Below are 19,685 nucleotides of genomic sequence, written 5' to 3'. Positions count from 1 at the left end.
GATATATTTGATAAAAATGCTTTGTTAGTAAAGAATGACCAAAAATATAATATATCAGGTAATATATCAGGATTGTTGTGGAGCTCCTTAACCGAAACTATCGAATATCCAAATTAAAAATCTATCCGAAACCGTAACCGATTCCGACAAAAAAATATCTTTATTATAATTTTATTATGTTATAAATAAAATCAATCTGCTACCTTGTAATTTTCTCTTTACTTCACTATTATAAACAATCTAATATTCGTTACTAAAACTATTTGAAACAATCGGATTATCCGAAATAATTTCGTGTTCGTAATCGTATTTGAAACCGCTATTCATATATCCGTATCCATATCTATATCTCAAATTATATAACATTGATTTACGATAAGTATTATTTTTATTAAAAAGATAAATAAGATATTCAAAAAGTCAACGATATATCGACTACGATATATCGTAGTCCGCCTAACAACGATATATCGATATAGTATGTATCCTTTTAAGATTTTATCGGTTCGTTATAAAAATAAGACGAGAGATTCATTATTCGCTTTGATGATGTAGACATTTTATGTTATTTAGCTTATCAGCATAAAGGAGAAAATTATAGAACTATTAATACATTGCTTGTTTTTTTGTATTTTATTTTGAATTTAGAATATAAATTAGGATATGATTACAGATAAATTTATAATATCGGGCAACACGATTTATACAGTTAAATAAAAGAACAATTTTCGAAATATTAAATTTAATTTGCATCATTATATTATATTCCATATCGTATCCAGCGATGAAGCAAATAAGCATATTTAAAGAACCATTAGTCTTGAGGACTCTTCAGCAAAATGTGATTTTATGCAGTTGTAATAGCTTGTTAGAGGCAGCTAACTCTAATTACATATCAACAGAGATGCTACAGCTTCTGTTTTAGATTTTTAACAAATATCTTTAAAGCTTCACAATATGAACTATTTGACGAGGAAAATTGCTTCGGTTATAGTGAACTAAAACTCCTATACTTCGCTGTAGTTTAAATTATTAGAGATAATATACACATACACATGTACAATCGTTTATTGTGAAGTTTTTTTAATAAAGTTTAACTTGATCGTTTTTGCAAAAAACTTTTATAAGAGGTTGTCGCATTTTTATTCCGTCTATATAGAAGACGTAACTAATAAAATTCACGGATTTAAAATATAATAAAGATTTAATTTTAGTCACTATTGGAATTTTTTGCTTTTTCATTGCATCGATTTTTTGCCCCTTAACAACACCTACCGGATAGTTTAAGTCAAATTGAATAAAATATCTTTTTAAGCTTTAGGACTAAATAAAATCTATTTTAAATTTATCTATTTTACATGTACATTTATTAGTACATATTAATAATACGTATCGGATAAATATAATACTTTAGACATACTTGTGCTTAACATGTACAAAAAGACCGCATGTAAGTTCTAATACAGTCCGACACGAGTCACACGAGCTTCAGACAAGGCAATACCAGAGCATTTACATGACAGACTATAACAAGCAATTTACCTAATGACAAGCACGGATATTATTTAAGATATATATTAAAATGTACTTGTTCATAACGATCATTTTTGTCACGAGTCTCTACGAGCGTAGATAATAGGAAAGCTGATTGCTTATTTGCCTCTTGACTTTTTTCGTTTATAGTATAAGGTATCTTATTATTAGCGCATATAATACAACAAAGTATGCTCCATTGGATGATTTTGAATTTTTTACGAGATAAATATCCAATTATTTTCGTTGTATTAATACGGGAATATTAACTGTTAAATGATATTTTTAATAATGTTTCGGTATTCTGTAACGATAGGATTTATGACCTTTATAAGACTTTAATTAAAGTTAATTAATTAAAACCAAAAAAAAACAAACGTTTCCAGCGATTCGATCTAGTTCGGGTGTTGATGAGCTAATAAACATTAAGCAAGTCTAATGTTTAAGTGTTACGAAATGATTAAAAAAACGTAGCGTATAATTATGTAGCGTAAACTAAATAATATGGCTGTGTTCGAATTGATTTACTTCCTAATAAGAACATAATTAAAACTTTTTCATAAAAACATACTGGATGAACTTATATATTTAATTGATGTTCTCTGTGAATAGAATACGTCATCTTAACCGAATGTAGCAATTTCAAATCCGTTAAAGTACCACTAGGTTTTATGTGATTAATTTGTACGTACAGTCGTAAGTATATGTACAGGAAGTGATCGTGAGAATACTTGCGGATGATTTTCCGGCGCATGTGTATTCCAGAAACTTTCTGCTAGGCTCATAAGCTTTTAAATTCCTTTACGAGCTCACAATGCGGTATTGTTAATACTATAGGTTAGTATACTAAATACTAGAGCCGAGATGGCCCAGTGGTTAGAACGCGTGCATCTTAAACGATGATTTCGGGTTCAAACCCAGGCAGGCACCACTGAAATTTCATTGTTTATAATTCATCTCGTGCTCGGCGGTGAAGGAAAACATCGTGAGGAAACCTGCATGTGTCTAATTTCAACGAAATTCTGCCACATGTGTATTCCGCCAACCCACATTGGAGCAGCGTGGTGGAATATGCTCCAAACCTTCTCCTCAAAGGGAGAGGAGGCCTTTATCCCAGCAGTGGGACATTTACGGGCTACTAATGCTAAAGTATACTAAATATTGAATCAATAATGTCAATAAGCAAGCAACAACGGCAATCCCTCCTTCCCCTATTGAGGGGTAGGGTAGGATAGGATAGGTAGGGTAGGATTGGATTTATGAGTCATAATTAAAAACGATCTAATCTCTAAGAAAGTTTATTTTAATTATGTGTAATTTATATAAATTTAAAAGAATAGAGCTGCTTTTATCCAATTTTACTGTAAAATATAGTAACGGGACTATTTTAAATGATAATATAATGTTGTTAATATATGTACATAAAAAAGTTGGACACAAGCTTGCTCTTTAAAATTTATTGAAATTTTATATCTCGTTTCCTTTTCGCTGGTGTTGTTTACTGTTATAATTGTGTAATAATAGCTTTAAATTATATCATTATGTATCAGTATTTTTTGTACATACAAGTTGTTGAAGAGGTTTAATGATTAGAATATTTTTTAATGGTATTAATATATACAATAAAAAATATACATAGAATATTATATCATATTTTGTATTGTCAAATTGTCACATGTGAAATTATGCTCATTATTTTTGTTTAACTACTTATATAAATGATTAAAGTCTGTAGTCCAATAACAAATGACGTTACAGAAAGAGGTTTAATTTTCTTTACGACAATTACATTTATAGTAACCGTCTTGTATCTGATATGCGAAAGACAATAAAGGCTTATGCACACGACATGGCGGGCGCCGCCACTGCATACCGCCTTCAATAGCCGATAATTACGATGCAATTAGGTGTAATGAACGCGCGTAAGCACTCTGCCTATCATGGTTGAAAACACATTATTTCTAACATAATTGCTTTCGAGCACAACAACATGTCAAGCGTCGAACTCTTACATGTAAAATGAAATAAAATCAATTACTGTATTGTACTTATTGCGGTTTGAAACGGCCATAGTTATACATTTCAAGTTTGAACATGTTTAAGTATGCGCTGTCGAAAAATGCAATTTAAATCACTTGGCAATTATCGTTTTTACAGAATAATAACACGCAAGCTGCTGTAATGGTTGTTCAAGGGTTAAAAAAGAAATTAAGTGTCTGATGAAATCGTTACATTAATTTTAACCGGCTAAACGTTGGTTGTATTGACGATGAATAAAATTATAATGGAGTCTGCAATTTTATTTTTCTAATAGCAAACAGCATTTTTATCAACGGAAATAATAAAAAGACACATAAGACGTACATATACAAATAAATCTTCGCAAAAAATTCCCTATAATATTAATAGCATATATTAAGCATATTTGGACACCGTATATCAATTAATCGCGAACAAACAAGTAATTACGACGTGCTGGGGTCAAGAGAGATTGATGAGTTCAAGAATTCATGCAACATACAGATTAGAGAAGCTGGAAGTGTTAAAAAAATTGCTGGCAATAACCATTATAATCACACTATTAATTTTCAAACTTGATTTCTCAGCTCATTCCGAATTGGTTGGATTTAAATATATAAATTACTGTTAATATTGATCAATGTACGCGCGATCTCATCTTGTTTTTTTTTTTTGTTTATTCTAGTCAAGAATAATATTTCCTGGTTCACGTAGGCATAAAAAATCTATGATTATGCGTTGATTTAAATGGAGCTCAAAGCGTGTGAATAAAGCCTTCATGAAGGAAATGGTGACTGCAGATGGTAATAAAAGAAAAGTATACGATTTATATGTAATGTAAAATTACAGAAAGCCTACACAGTAAAACAAAAGGGAAGTTTGAATTATTTAAATTACAAAGCACACAAGTTTCGTCTTTATTACATATAATAAAATAATATATCAAGGTATAAATATTGTATGTAATTAATAATTCATACATTCCTAATTAGTTTCTTAATTATAATTGACAAATTAAAGCGACATGATACGAAGTGGATATAAGCTCTTTGTGTGTATAGTAGACACAGTAAGTAGCATCAAAGGTTTTCAGAAATTTTATACGCAGAGGTTGAATTTCACTGGCTTCGCCGCCGCTTCCGACTTTTTATTGGTCTTTTCTTGCTATATCTCGACTCGAGGCTTAGATTATTATCTGTTTTTACATAATATATACTATCAGTTAAAATCAGTCGCCGTGTGCATCTGATACTCGAAGACCTGAATTAATTACAACTAAGTGACGAGTTTTAAAACACTTGGCAAAGAAAAATAATATTATTTTTATAAATATACGTTTATTATTATTAGTGTATGGTTTGTATGACACATTTTGTCGATATAAATCCAGTACGGCGTGTAATAAAAGCTGCGGTATTTAGAAGTGATAGGGGTATTTCAGAATAAATGGTAGAGTCGTCGTGGCCACGATACAATATATCAGTGAAACAGATACTATGTCATAAAAGCATGCACGGCGGCTTCTTGCCAACAATTCAAATTTTAGTTAATAGTAAAGCAATAAAGAATGACGCGAAACATAATAAAAACACACTGGTTAAATGTTGTGCGTTTAGTTTGTAAGATTCTTTAGTCACAATAGATTTTTATTTTGTAAGAGGACCTAAAAAATCTGTATCATAAATTAAAAAAAAACACATTTCTAAAATGATAAAAGAACACTATTTTTAGAGGCTAGTATTATCAATTAATTTGTTCATGTACGACATTTAATAATCTTGTATAAAATTAAATAAAATGATAATATTTCCGATTAAGCTTTGGTTTATTCAATCCTTTAATTTTATATTCTATTGCGAAGCTTGCAATATCTAAAACAATAGCTTACTTCGTAATCAGAAGGTAATGTATACAGTAGTGTCCTAATAGATTATTTTGTATTGAAATATGATACAAATTCATATCAGCCTGTTATTAATATAGACATCGCGACGTAAGTCTTCGTCCTATCATAAATATTTTATTTGAAACAGACTAGCTTCTACTGTTTTATTCTTTTTTTAACTATAAAATATGGATTGTACTTATGAGAGTTACTAGATCCAGTCATATTAAGAAATAATTTGTTTTTACCTCATAATATTAGTTTGTGTGAAATATTTTATATACTTACACCTCTATAAATATTTATCTACACTTATAGGTGCTAAACTATAAATCATGGAAATTGAAACGCAGCATTAATAAATAGTAATAAGGCCCCAATATTCAAGCTTCAAAGATATTTACAAAGCCGTTTGTATCGCTTAATTGATAAAACTAAATACGTATTTTTCATAAAGCTTGTTAGATCGCAACGATTCGTAGCCATCCGAAATATTTAACTTTGAGATACACATATACAAATTATTTTGAGACGAATGTTAATATTCTTTCATAAAAACTACAAAATAATAATTCCGTGACTTACAAATATATTTTTTGCTAAGAGAACCCCATAGTAATTAGAACTAAGCATCCGTAGTTGGTTCTCGATATTAGTTTTTACTTTGTTTCATAAATTTTACATATTCAAATAAAACTAAAAGTAAATATTACTTAATTAACTACAATTAATTACTGTTTCCGAAAGGAATCTATAGTAAATTAAATTATTTTTTTAGTGTCTAGATTAATTATTTATTTCCTCATAATTTTTAAAACGGATTTATCAATCTAAGGGCACTGGTCACTTAGAGTTTTTTTTTCAAACGCTATAGAAATTTATAATAATAGCCTAAAATCAAACCGATTGCTTGCCAATATAAAAAAAAGTCATTGCAATTTGTGCTGGTGATAGTTTATGAAAATAATAAAACCTGACATAATAATTAAAATAACACTTAACGCAGACGTAGGTATTATTATCTTGGTTTTATTCGAGAATAGCAAATAAGCGGAAAGTACGATGGGAAATAAGCTACTAATTACACTGAAGTGAGTTATCTTGAGAACATACTTTTATGATGTAATCAATCGACAGTAAAGATATCCAGTGAAATAACATGTGAGAAAAAGTGAGATAACAACGCAAAACTATCTGATTTTAATTAGTGAATATTTTATACGATTCATGATAAATGCTAATAGTGTCAAAACAAAATAAACATCAGATTTGCACGCTAAGAAGAGCATAATTGCTCTTTTAATTGATTGGAAAGTGGTAGGCAATAAGCCAACAAAATATCAGGCTTAATAAGTAAACGTATCTTAGTGACCCGTAGAAAGTAGAGGTCATCTGCTTAACTGAATCTCAGCAGTAAAATATGCTTTTAGGCAAATACGCCGACACACTTGGCACACATAGCAAATTGTAATTTCATTATAATTCACGCTTGTAACCAAGGGTGTCATTTATTTGTAAGCCGACAAAGCGTAAATAAAAAGTATCCTTAGAGATTTTAAATATCTTGTGTTACAGAAATACATTTTCGACCTAGTTGACTCAAAAGTAATTTAGAGGGCCACTCAATTTGACTTAATCATACGCTTTGAAATAAGGGATACCATATTTTTTTATAATTACTCTCATGAATGTTTCATAGATGGTGCTATAGTGATAAAAATTAAACTGATAAAGGATAGTGTGAAGGTCGTTTGGGACGGGACAACTCAGTGGCAGATAGATATCGACGGCACCAGCGTCTACGATGTGGTCGCGCGTTTCGGTACGACCGCCGCGACGTCCGGCGGCCATCTCTCCCTTTCTCTCGGGTTATCGCTCTCTCTCTCCGTCCTTCGGCGGCTCGTTCCTCTTCTTCTTGCAAGGTTAAGGTTACGTCAGACGTGTTATGTTATAACCGTTGGGGCGCAGTGCGGCAAGTTCAGTGTCTCGACGAGAGTGGCCGCGACACTAGGCTCGCGACCATCTAAGCGCGCGCGCATCACGAGGACTGTAACGCACTGCCTGTGATATACGACCAGTGAAAAGTTCATGAACTGGGTGTTAAAATTGTTTGAACTAACACGTGAAGCTGACTTCTGAAAAATTAACTTTTGTCAGACTACCTTTTCAAAAAAGGTAAGTTATATTACATAAATATCAACTAAACTACAATCTGAAGTACATACTTTTGGCCAATTACGGGATTTTTCGCGGTATTATTTTCCCGCTAGAAGTAGTCCTTGGCCTGTGTTATCCTGACTGTCCTGTTCAATAACAGGTCTATAAATATTTTATGGTGGTTGCGGTAGCTGGGTAAGGACCTTAGTCTCCCTACTACGGTACAAGATAATTAAGAGCTTATCCTGCTTTATATACATATTTATAAGAAGGAATATGAAATGAATTTCCGTTACAAATAGATTAACAGTTGTTAATATAACAGTATATTAACCAGAAACTGGAAAGATTTTTGTTATGTTGTTTATGTTCCGAGAAATAATTGATATGTAAACAATTATAACATTTCTTTGCGTCGATAATTGTGTTAATTGTTCTTATAAAGATAAAATTATTCTATTGTCCGTCGATAATTCTGAAATAATTTAATCAAACAATTTGTTTTTGGTACAGAATCGCAAGAGTTAGAGGTATATACATGATTATGTTTAATAACGGTTTCAGTACATTTTTTCCTTTACTATAGAGTAAAGAAATTTAGAAAACTCGTAATTCATGCGTTGGATCATAATTGATAAATATTAAAATTGTACTAATAACTTATAATAAATAGGCTTTATGTTGACATTAATAAAAGATTAAAAGCAGTAAGTATCAAGTACGATTTAATCTAAATTTTTCAAATTGAAAAAGGTAAACCCAAGGCTAATGAATGAATAGAGAAGTTTTTGAGGTTCAATTTATTGAAAAATAACTGATCTTTAGACGGGATGGAACTACAATCATATAAAGATATCAGAAAACATAACAAGTGTATGTTGTACCGTTAAGGTGGGTATTGCGATGTTTTTGCGTCCCCGGCTTGTCTTCAATCGTGTGTGAGATTGACAGGCTCCAGTGCACAAGCTATACATCGCTATATTTAGACTCGCATCGTTTGATTCCATTCCGGGAAGATGTTTTTGTCGATTCTTTAAGTTTCTTCACCTTAAGGGCACGATTTATTACAAAGAAAGAACATTTATTCGTAAGGCCCTCAAATTAAAAAAGAGCAAAGTATTTGAATTCGTGCTCTTAATCCTTCGAGCATGAATATAATTTATGTTCAAATTATAAAAGCGCAGCGGCAATGTCATACAATAATTTATGAGCTTTTTTGCAAACATAAATAAAGCGTTATTTAATTTATTTACATGAAATAAGATTAACATATCTTTGATATTTGTGATATTATTTTCATTATAACGTACGTATGATTATTATTATGTTAAAAGAATAATTAAAGGAAAAATAAAAAATACATGACAAAAATAGGTATAAAGTATTTTAAATATGGTTATCTTAAAAGTTTTAATTGAATCTAACTGAACAGCAAGAAACAATGATAAGCGTGAAAAAGCATGCGTCTTAAATAAAAGACATCAACGCGTTGCACTGCGAGCATAAAATCGTAGGTGCAGCGTTGTCGCGCGTTTATCTGTAAGGGATTTAGTTATAAATAAAAATAATAAACCAGGAAAAAATATTTAAAACAAAGTAACGTAACTAATTTTGTTAAATACAATTTTCAAAAATAATTATTTTCATTTTTATGCGTGGTCAACGTATGTAAGATTAATTTATTAATCAATATATATTCTTATTTTATAATGTACTCAGGTTTAACCGCAACCACACTTTCTTTTATTATTTATTATGCCCGACACGGCTACAGAGTCCTTCTCCAATAAAGTAAAAAAAAGCTATGTCGCGGTCGAAGAAAAATAATAAGAAATAGTTAAAAATGTTCTATTAATTAAATAGAAAACAAATTTCCCTTCAGCTTAGAGTCAATGCAATGCAATAGTTATATTTTTAATGATTCGTTTTATTTGTTTAAGACAATAGGGGCAGGCTACATACTTATATTCGTAATAGAAAATAATATCGCATTTTTATACGCGAAGTAACCTTGAATGTTCCGTTATTGAGCTTCTTATTAGAAACATTCATATGTGGAAGGAAACGGAAAATAATAAATTTAAAAAAACTTCAGTTCTTCTAACGTTATTTAAGTTTCTTATAGAAATAAGTACTAGTTATTTATAACTAGTTTCTTGTAAGAACTCATATCACAATCGGAAGACTTTTTTTTATTTTCGTGTTTTACATTAAAATATGACATACTAGGATATTTAATTTTATATATATAGTTGATTTTTTTTGTATATATATATTTATTGTAATTTCTGTGTATCTCAGAAACAGCTATTTTGTTTTATTTTTTAAGTTTTTAAATCGATCCTTTTAGTTTCAATTTGTTATTTCATGGGACAGTTTTTATTTGGTATTAATTTTACTAATAAATTATTTTTTAGATTAATCAAGAGATTTAGTACAGATAATTGGTAATTAGTTAAATATTATAGATCATAAATATAGTTTAGAATTAAAATTAGAATTAGAAATTTGTACCACAAAATTATTTTAATAAATAAACATAACTTTTTTGTAAAGCCTTGCTAAAAAGTCTATTAAACTTTACACAAGAATCATAGAAAACTTATATCAGAAGAAGAAGCTCGTTTAAGAAGGTTTTAGAATATCACTTTATCATAAGAAGCTGCACATTTCAGCCGCTAAGACCGCTTTGACTGTTGACGTGACGTGAATTTCATGTTTTTTTTCAACAAATAATATAAAAACCTGTTGAACGGTTAGTTTTATGTATTATTATAGAAATGTAACATTCTGTAATTTTCATTAAATAAATCTCTTTATAAATAAGTTATACGGAAATAGGTTCAATTTAAACCACATCGTGGTGCATAATTTGTAGTCATTGGTTCTGGTGAAAAGTGATTTATTTAATAGAGAGTTATTAACGCATTTACTTTCATGATATTTAATAATATATTTATATTACTTTTATAATGTTCGCATAAATTGCGAATAATTATATTTAAACTAGTACTATTATTAAATATATGTACATGTTTTCGCTCGGCTGATATGCTCGGGGTTGCAATTATGATCATGTATTATTAATAAAGTAAAAAATATAATATACGTACTTTGAATAATATTTCTATCGCTATCTATATTTTTGTTTCTAATATATCATATTTACATACTTCTGAGAAATATATTATTAGCAGTCACCCAGGCACTTGACATATCAATCTCCTCGCATTCATTTTATACACTTTTATTGGTGGTATGTATAAATCTAGGTGCAACTGTATTTAAATGCTTTTACACAATTGCATACACAATTGATAGTAGTAAACGATTGGTCATAGTTGGTACAAACGACCTGGAATGCACGATCGGGGCCGAAGGTCAGCATTAGTACAAGCCTCCAGATAGGGCGCCCTGGCCGTAGTAAATTGAGACACAGACATGGAATGCTGTGGAAATAAATCCGTTTATAGCTGTTATTAGTTTTGGCTTACAAGGGTGCTTTATGGTATTACAATGTGAAGAGTACTCAGACAATTTATTTCATTAGCGACACTTTACCTTAGTAGAATCACAAGAAGGTATGAATTTATTTTATAAATTAAAAAAATGTTATAGTAGGAAATATCATGCTTACGAAGGCAGTGTGTTTATTAATGGGATTCGATTGACCCCATTGTTGTAGCAGATTATAATTAAGAGGGTCACGTGAGAACAGTGATGCGTTCGTGAGTTCGCGCGCGCTAGTGACACGCTACTCTTCGGACTATCGAGTACAAGGAAAATCCACGTCCTTATTTATTATCGATCGCTGTAATTAAGTTTTATATTACAGTGATAATATTTAAAAGCGGTACGTCGAACTTCAGCTTTCTAGACGGTTTCTTTCAATACTTAAGACAAAACGTTACGTTAAAATACATTCAAAGAAAAACGTACTATAGATGGAAGTTTACTGTAAAACTAGTTTTAAAAATGATTTCATGATAAAAATACTAAGTTTTATTTTAATGTCATTGTCGTAGTTCTTTGCGTAACTAACAAAATACCGCGATCTGAAAAAAGCGATATTGATAATAGCATTGTTTCTCGTGGACCTACAATGGAGCTCGATGCTCTTATTTATATAGTAACGTTTAAAGGGCGGTACGAGGCGGTCGTGCGCAGGGCCAGGACGGATTCCATCAGGCTCGCTTTCCATGAAGGATTTTAATTACGCGGCGGCGAGTTGAATGACCCGTCTCGACGCTATTGGATGTGTCTGAAAAGCTTTTGACAATTACATTTTTTACATCCGATGGAGAATCAATTTATAGATTGATTATATTCGGAAATTGTTAAAAAACTAGCTTTCTAAACAGTTATGTGATACTTACGCGTTGTCCAAAACCTGTTTATTTCTAAATTTTTATATTATATTAGTTGTAAAATACATTTTATTTAATATTTTCTTTTGGAGTATTTTTATATTGTATTTTATTTAGTAAATAAACAGTAAGCTATAGAATAAAATCAAAATATATGAATAAAGAATTAGACGACGTAAGTTATAAAGCGGCAAACTCAGACAGTGGTTAAGTGTTTGTCCTTCTTACGACGCACTCAACCAGTCTTAGGAATTTCAACTTGTAGTATTTCGTTCGGCAGGTGCACAAGGCACGCATAATAGCAACCTACGTAAAACTGATATCAGTTGTACTATAAACAGCAACGACGAACTAAACAAAATCAATTCAAAATCGAGAAAGTGACTTCTTAAGTACATTCTTAATCAATCTTTATATGTTCTATTTTCTTAATGTAAAAACATTTAATTTCATTCCACCAATAATTTATTTGATCTAAAATTGCTTTAAAATAAAAAGTGAATTTTATAAAAACAACAATAACAAATCTTAAAATATCGAATTGGGTCGACCGATCGTTGGCGTCCTAATCGGCGTCCGAGTTCGTTGACCTCGTAGCCGTGATCGAACCATTTAAAAAAACATAAATGTTGACTGTGAGAAAATCTCTAAACTAACTAACTTTAACAAAAAGACCTACATGAGAATATACATATAACAGTAACATGTCCTAGTTTTTTAAGAAAAAAAAAACTATATTCGTAAAAACTTACTGATGTCCATATAAAGTAAGATGAGACTGTTATAAAACTTCTAAATAAATTGGCGAAGTTGAGGCAACGGCGGGTGTTGGTGACTCATCAATGACACACTAAAGTACTATTCCGAACTTTAAAGTCAATAATATATTCGATCGCTAAATTTGGATACACCATAAATGAGGTGTGCATTAGAGATATTTTTTGAGGGACCAAACATTTGTGGTTGTTATTATTACCTACTCGTTTACCAAATATACATTTATATATGTAATATGAAAATCATAGAAACTATTTTGTTTATAGTACTGTAAAATCCATACTTTATACTATAGGCGATTTCTTTTATATATATATAAAATAAATGGCCTATATGAGAAATGGCACAAAGAATAAATATAATAATTTATCACAAACAAATAAAATATTTACAACTTCGTTATAAATGATAACATTAAACGGCCTTTATAATTAATTAATAACTAAACACCCAATATAAAATGAGATGTGAAACTATTACAGAAATCTTGACTATACCTCATAAACTTCAAATGTAGGGCGAAGAAAGTAAAAAAACAATCGGAATAAATAGCGTGTAACAAAGGACGTTCATAAATTGAATGGTAACCTGTTACCGAGACAAATTACGATTAAAATACTTGCTAGTCCGCACCAAATAGTGCAAAATCACGTACAATTGCTCGGTATCATTTACAAAAGGCGTGCGATAAAATCCATGAAATTAGTGGCATATTGTTATCTTTGCCCCAGATAACGCAGACTGAACTGAATTATATTTGCAAAGGCCTGTATTATGTCGTAAATCTGAAAGCCGTGTGAGCTTAAATGGGGAACGAGGGTTTAGAGCGCTTTATGGCGCATGATAGGTTGCTAGTGCAGCGGGCGGAATGTTCTCAAATTGATTGCGAGCGATACACAAGAATCGTCTAATAAAATCGGTAATGGAACGGTATCGGTGGCGTGCGTCGCATAACGGCCCGGTTGTGAGTTCGCTCCCACGGCTGACGCATTATGCAACCTGTGTGCAGGCGTCAACGAGCACAATGCAATCTATTGATGGCGTTGATCGCGGTCGCGATCGCATTCCCGGCGAAAAACTACCTGCACCGTAAGTGAAAACAGATGATCTCTAACGATCTATTGATATGCCGCGGTGTCACGACTTCTTAATGTTAATTACCCTCATATCTATAATGTAAATAATTAAACTCTTATCATTTATATCGTTTTATGGGAACAAAATATTTTTATAGTGCATTAATTAATGTAGTAGTTTAATGATTAAATTGATTACTTTTATGGAAGTAAATTTATAAAGGTGAAAATGAAAAGTACTGCACGAGTGAGATAGTCAATAACCGGGTAATTAAGTTAATTAGACGTTGCAGTTCATTGAATAGGTAATTGATTTTCTAGTTACAGCAATGACAACTATTCCTGAAGCTGAGGTAATTAGAAGATTCGAGACGTTTCTTATTTAAAATAAATAACAGAAAAGGGGAATTTCATTATTTTAATTTTAATGTATACATACTTAATGCATTCTCGCATTTAAAGTTATTATTAATGTTACAGTTACATAAAGAAGAAACTGTTTTTTCGGTATGAAAGTAAATAAAAAAAAAAAAGAAATAGTAAAAAGCTTATCTAAATTAAATGGGCGTTGACTTTAATTTTTTTTTAATTCTATTATTTTGGTAAAGATCGTAGGCGTAGGGTTATTGCACGTTCAGTAGCGGAATTTGGTTGCGGCAGCGCGTGACCGCAGCCTGAAACGCACGATCCGTGAATTAGTCAAGAGCTTCTTATGTACCCGTAAGATTACTTGCGGTGAAGCTAACAACTTTACACTTCACACTTCAATTACTTGGCAGTCAGCATGTGACCTAAATAAGCAGAGAGGCTATTTGGTGTGGTATGAAGGTGGAATGTCATTTGCAGAGTACCCGCTATTTCATTGTAATGTACATATGTAATCTATATGACCGGTATGTTTTTTTACTCAATAAATATAAAGAGTAGCTGTTGTTGATATGACAATGTAAATAGCACTATCGTCGACCAGCATAGCTGTAGAGGCTACTTGCAGACGTCGCTAATGCCTCTTAAGTTTATCTCTACAGTAAATTCAACATATACCGTGCGATTTTATCATTCCTTTTAAGTCTTAACAAATGTTGTTATAGATATTTTTAGATTAAACGTACCATCTTAATGTAGTTACCGTCGTAAAGTAAAGTTAGTACTGTTGATAATCTAGTATGTATTAGTCGGATTTTAAAATTTATGACGAATGCCTTTTAATATAATTTAACTGCGATTTGTAATTCTTTTTTACACTTTTTCCTAAAACAGATTTACGGGAATATATATTGATATTGTATAAGTATAAATACATATCGTACTGAATATTTCAGTTCTAGATGAATAAACATGGAAAATAATGTAAGTCTTATCATCATACATTGTATCATTTCTGTTGTAAAATGGAACTAGCTGATAATCACTAGAATTACATGAACTTATTGAACCAGTTAAATGTTTTGTGCCTGCAGGCTAAGAATATAGGAAGTCTTGAGCATTTTCAACAAATATTGAATGCTTACAACGGCTACGAGCCGCCCCCGAGGCTATTACTGTGCTAACGAGAAAGTGTAAGATCGAATAATTTGTAGAATGGTTTTAGAGGCCTCACACGTTCAAAATTGCTAGTTTCTTCGAAACATTAAGTGTATATTTATTCTTTAAACTTTACAAAAAACGTCTCCCACTTGACGTTATTTATATATAATCAATACAATAATTAAATAATTGAACTCAACATGATTATTGAGCAGATTGAAAGCATTAAATCAACGTAACGGTTCAATAAAATAATTATATATTTATCTTGTCAGAACGAACGAACAAGTCTATCATTAATTTCGATTAATATATTTGTTTTTGTTGAAGCAAATATAAAACGACCCGACGTTATAGTGAAACGTTTATTACACGTTAATAAATGGAAATGATCTCAGGAAACAATAATGATCAATTAATGAAGTGATCTTGGTTTTGTCTCGTTCGGTTCAACAGACATTACCTAATGGTATCTCTTATCACTAATGAGAGTTGCATTCGAATAATGTCGCTTCGTCCAATCCTCAAAGGTCATCAAGGCCAGAAGCTTACTCCTTCTGCCGATGCTTATCTACTACGGATATTCGCAATCGGGCGTGACTATTAAATGCTGCTGAGCATTGTTATTGTTCAATGGACATTAAAAATGCTGATTTATAGAAAATTTTATAAAGATAACAATCTTATCAATAATCTTTTAAAGAAGGTAAATATTTAAATTAACAGTTAGATTACAGTATTATAAATAAAATGCAATGTTGTGTTTCGATCTAACATAGTATTGATGTGAACTAGATGTCTAAGATATAGCGCTGGGAGGTGTCAACGGGTCGCAGGCAGGGCCTATTTATCTAATCGGGCGTCGCCTCGTCGTCGGTGGGCGGCGATCGGGATAACGCCAGCGCCGCGCCCACACGCCAATTATGTGGGAAGAAGTTACGATTTTACGCGCGATACTGCCACTAAACCAAACGGACTTACCCAATGTCCTATCGCAAGGGTAGATTGAAAAACTATTAGCGCAGCATTAAAATCAATGGATTAAGATAACGGCGACTGCTTCCATAATCAGATTCCTTCCAGGCAACAATTAATAATCATTAGACAATGTTTATGAGTTTACGAAAGTAATGATAGATTTTATTATTTTATAATTAATTTAATTTTAAATAAAAAAATAAGGTATGAAGTGTGCCACAGCATAATAATTTAACATAAAAGCGGTAGACAGGCAGGCAGGCGACTTGTCTAACTCAGTCACCTCATCGATCGAATGGAGTCAGCGGCCGCAAAGGTAATTACTAAACATGGTTCACATACAAACAGGAACACGTCCACATAAGGAATAGGCTATCGTTTCTTGCAATTCTAGGAAGGATATTGTAATTACGTAACACTAACACAAACCTCCGAGGGTTATGAATGGATGGAATGTTGTATAACATTATTTTTGTTAATATTTTATATTAAATATAAATTCACTTAATTATTTTATTTTAGAATCCAAAATTAAATTTATAGATGTTTCAGTTTTATCGTTATATTTATATAAGTTTACATTACTTAAATTAAGCTTACCACGTGGATAAGGTCAGTAGGTTTTAGTATTATACATTTATAGCATTAGATCATTAAATTTAACGTACTTAAAACAACGATCATGTATCATCGATTTCAAAATATATACATATTTCTCTATGATCGTAGAAACGTGAATTAGCTATTACAGTCATTGAGAGCCAATTCCGTGTCGACGATAAAAATAAGGTGGCCATCGAAGGTGTAATCACAAGACAATAATCATTGAATTTCCCTTCTCAATGTTCGCCGCGTCTTTTCTATTCGCCTTCACTTTATGACGCATGGCTATCGCTCGCTACATCTGTTTTATCGATTGTTAATAAGTTCTCATTAATAATTCAAATTATAATTATTTTTATTCATTTATAGTTAATTACCACAATAGCATCACGTCACGAAATTCAATTCATTGTGTTTGCTTATTTATAATTACTTACGAGCTGACACGGATTTGTAAACATTTAATTTGCAGTATTACATAAACAAAATAAATTATTTCACCTGCGATAAGTTTTTACGAGAACAAATTGAAGAATATTGTATTCATTTTGTCTTGTGTTCAAGTTACATTAGATACCATTGAAAAGTGCGAGAATAATGACAAAAGGGCGGATCGGAGTTATTATAGTAATGTAAGGTTGTTTCGCCTTCATTCGCAGGCGTTGTAGCTTTCTTCTTCGTTAAAGAAAACAAAAAGTAGAAAAAATAACCAGCTCGCCACAAACTCTATTAGATTTTCATTCTTACTTTTTGCAGAGGTTGTCGTCGTCTAACTCGATCTTCATGCGGACGTGAGAAAATTGTTAATCTTATTTTGTATTACCTCGCGATATGATAAACTTCACTAATAAATAACTGTTCCTATTTCGTGTTTAATACACAACGAATGAAAGAATAAGACGCGACGATAATGTTAAAATATTTGTTTGCGTTGTTCGTATAAATAATTACATACAGCTCGTATCCACTGTTGATGTAGAAAGGAAGAGTGCGTATATCGTTCTCCTTGTAGTCAGTAACACAAACGGAGAAAGCAGCTGACATATCTCGAAAGGGAACTTCAGATCCACACGATGTAAAAATCTCCTGTATAAATTATATACGTTCAATCTCTAAATGTCATCCTTTCTTTTTGCCCCGAGGACAGGATCGCAGGAACTCGTTTAAGAGAACTTTCCTCATATTGACGTTCAAGTTTTTTACTCTTGTAAAAGGGCAAGGTGGTAGAATTCATACCGGTGCGTGTTTTTAACGTTGTAATTATAAAGTACGCTCATCACCCCAATCGTACTAATCCGATGCGCGCCTGCGGCATAATCTGATTTTCCGTTCTCGATTGTTATAAACCTTTCTTTATTTTGCGAGGCTGTTCTATAGGTAAATATCGTTATAACGGGGTTTAATGGACCCGAGTATTTGCATGCTGTGCTCATTGCAGCAATTGTGTAGGGCGTAAGTATTTAAATTTATTTAAGATAAAACCGTAACCATTAACAGGCGATAAATAATAGATATTGTGGATTCGCTTTACGTTAGTTTTAATGCATCATTATGTAATCTGTTTTAGTTTTTTGTGAATATATACCTACACTATAAAAAATAATAGGCGTCGTCATATCCACTTATGTAATAACATTTTTGGAAGCATAATAAAATGACATATATATTTTACTTATGTTACTACTGTGTATCTACAGAAATGATAAGAGGACATTGACCTGAGAATAGTAAGTAGGAACTTTTACTCGCGTTTTAAATATGCAAGGTTAGAAAGTGGGACCATGAAATGCGTCAGATAGTAAAATGACTGGAGAATCGCGTGTCAACGAGACTTGAACATTATCATTCCACGTACGATGTAAAACCACTTATTCGGTTCGCTGTGACCGTTATCCGGCGCACGCACGCTGCTTGCATCAATGACATATTTTTCCTCGGCGAAACTCCACGCACATTTGCCATTCAAGGTTAACCCGGTCAGTATTGCTCATTGTTTACATTAGTGTCGCGCAGTAAACCACTGTCTAGGATCAATAAACTTGCAAATGCATATTGTTTTCGAGATATGTCACAAAATATCTTTAGACGTAGATGAAAATGTTCTGAACGTCTTTCATAAAATATATGATTTATATTTCATTTAGTCTACTATCCATTGTAACGAAGTGCCCTTAAATAGTATTATCTAATTCCAAATAATCGCCTTTGCCTGTCATTAATCGGGTCATAAATGTCATATTCGTATGTTTACGATTATAATATGCATAGATATTCAATTGAAGATATTGAATCGATATTTAGGGCGTGGGTTAGTATATCATCGTGGTTGTTATTTGGGATCATGATAGTAACATGCGTGTATATAACACGTTTGGCCCACGGCTGCAACTGTTACATCAATAAACGAACCGAGACCATTAATTGGAAATGCATCCAATAATTGAATCCCACGCTTTCGTCTATTTACAGTCTCGCATTTAACTTTAAAGCAAGACACGTGATTAGTAATAAAACTTGATTACTATTCCAAATTCAATTTTATCGATTCGTTTTAATAATCGAATATTTTTAACTGAGCTCTAAAATAATTTGTTCAAATTTAGAGTTAGTTTGTTTTTATGAAAAAGTTCAAGTTCGTTTTTATGAAACGATGAATGTTTATATATGTATGTCAAATGGTTTTAGTATTAAATAATTGTATATCAGTAAATCAGGACACTATAAATGGAAAATGGTTACTCATTAATGTGGAAAGTATACTGC

At 31.6% G+C, this 19,685-nt stretch overlaps 2 protein-coding genes across 3 annotated transcripts in view; one reads left to right on the top strand and one right to left on the bottom strand.

Annotated features, from left to right (window-relative positions):
• The window catches only part of LOC125067198 (autophagy-related protein 16-1), a 130,607-nt gene that overhangs the window by 64,746 nt on the left and 46,176 nt on the right, over positions 1-19,685 (bottom strand). The window lies entirely within an intron of this gene.
• Positions 7,424-19,685, top strand: part of LOC125067197 — a 38,961-nt gene continuing 26,699 nt past the window's right edge. The window contains exon 1 of the mRNA XM_047675643.1: positions 7,424-7,612. The gene's annotated coding sequence lies outside the window, so the exon portion shown is untranslated. The remainder of the gene's footprint in view (positions 7,613-19,685) is intronic.

The sequence above is a fragment of the Vanessa atalanta genome, chromosome 11 (assembly GCF_905147765.1).
Source record: "Vanessa atalanta chromosome 11, ilVanAtal1.2, whole genome shotgun sequence".
Classification (NCBI taxonomy): Eukaryota; Metazoa; Arthropoda; class Insecta; order Lepidoptera; family Nymphalidae; genus Vanessa; species Vanessa atalanta.
The sequence above is the reverse complement of the archived record's forward strand: the minus strand, read 5'-3'. Positions and strand labels throughout refer to the sequence as shown.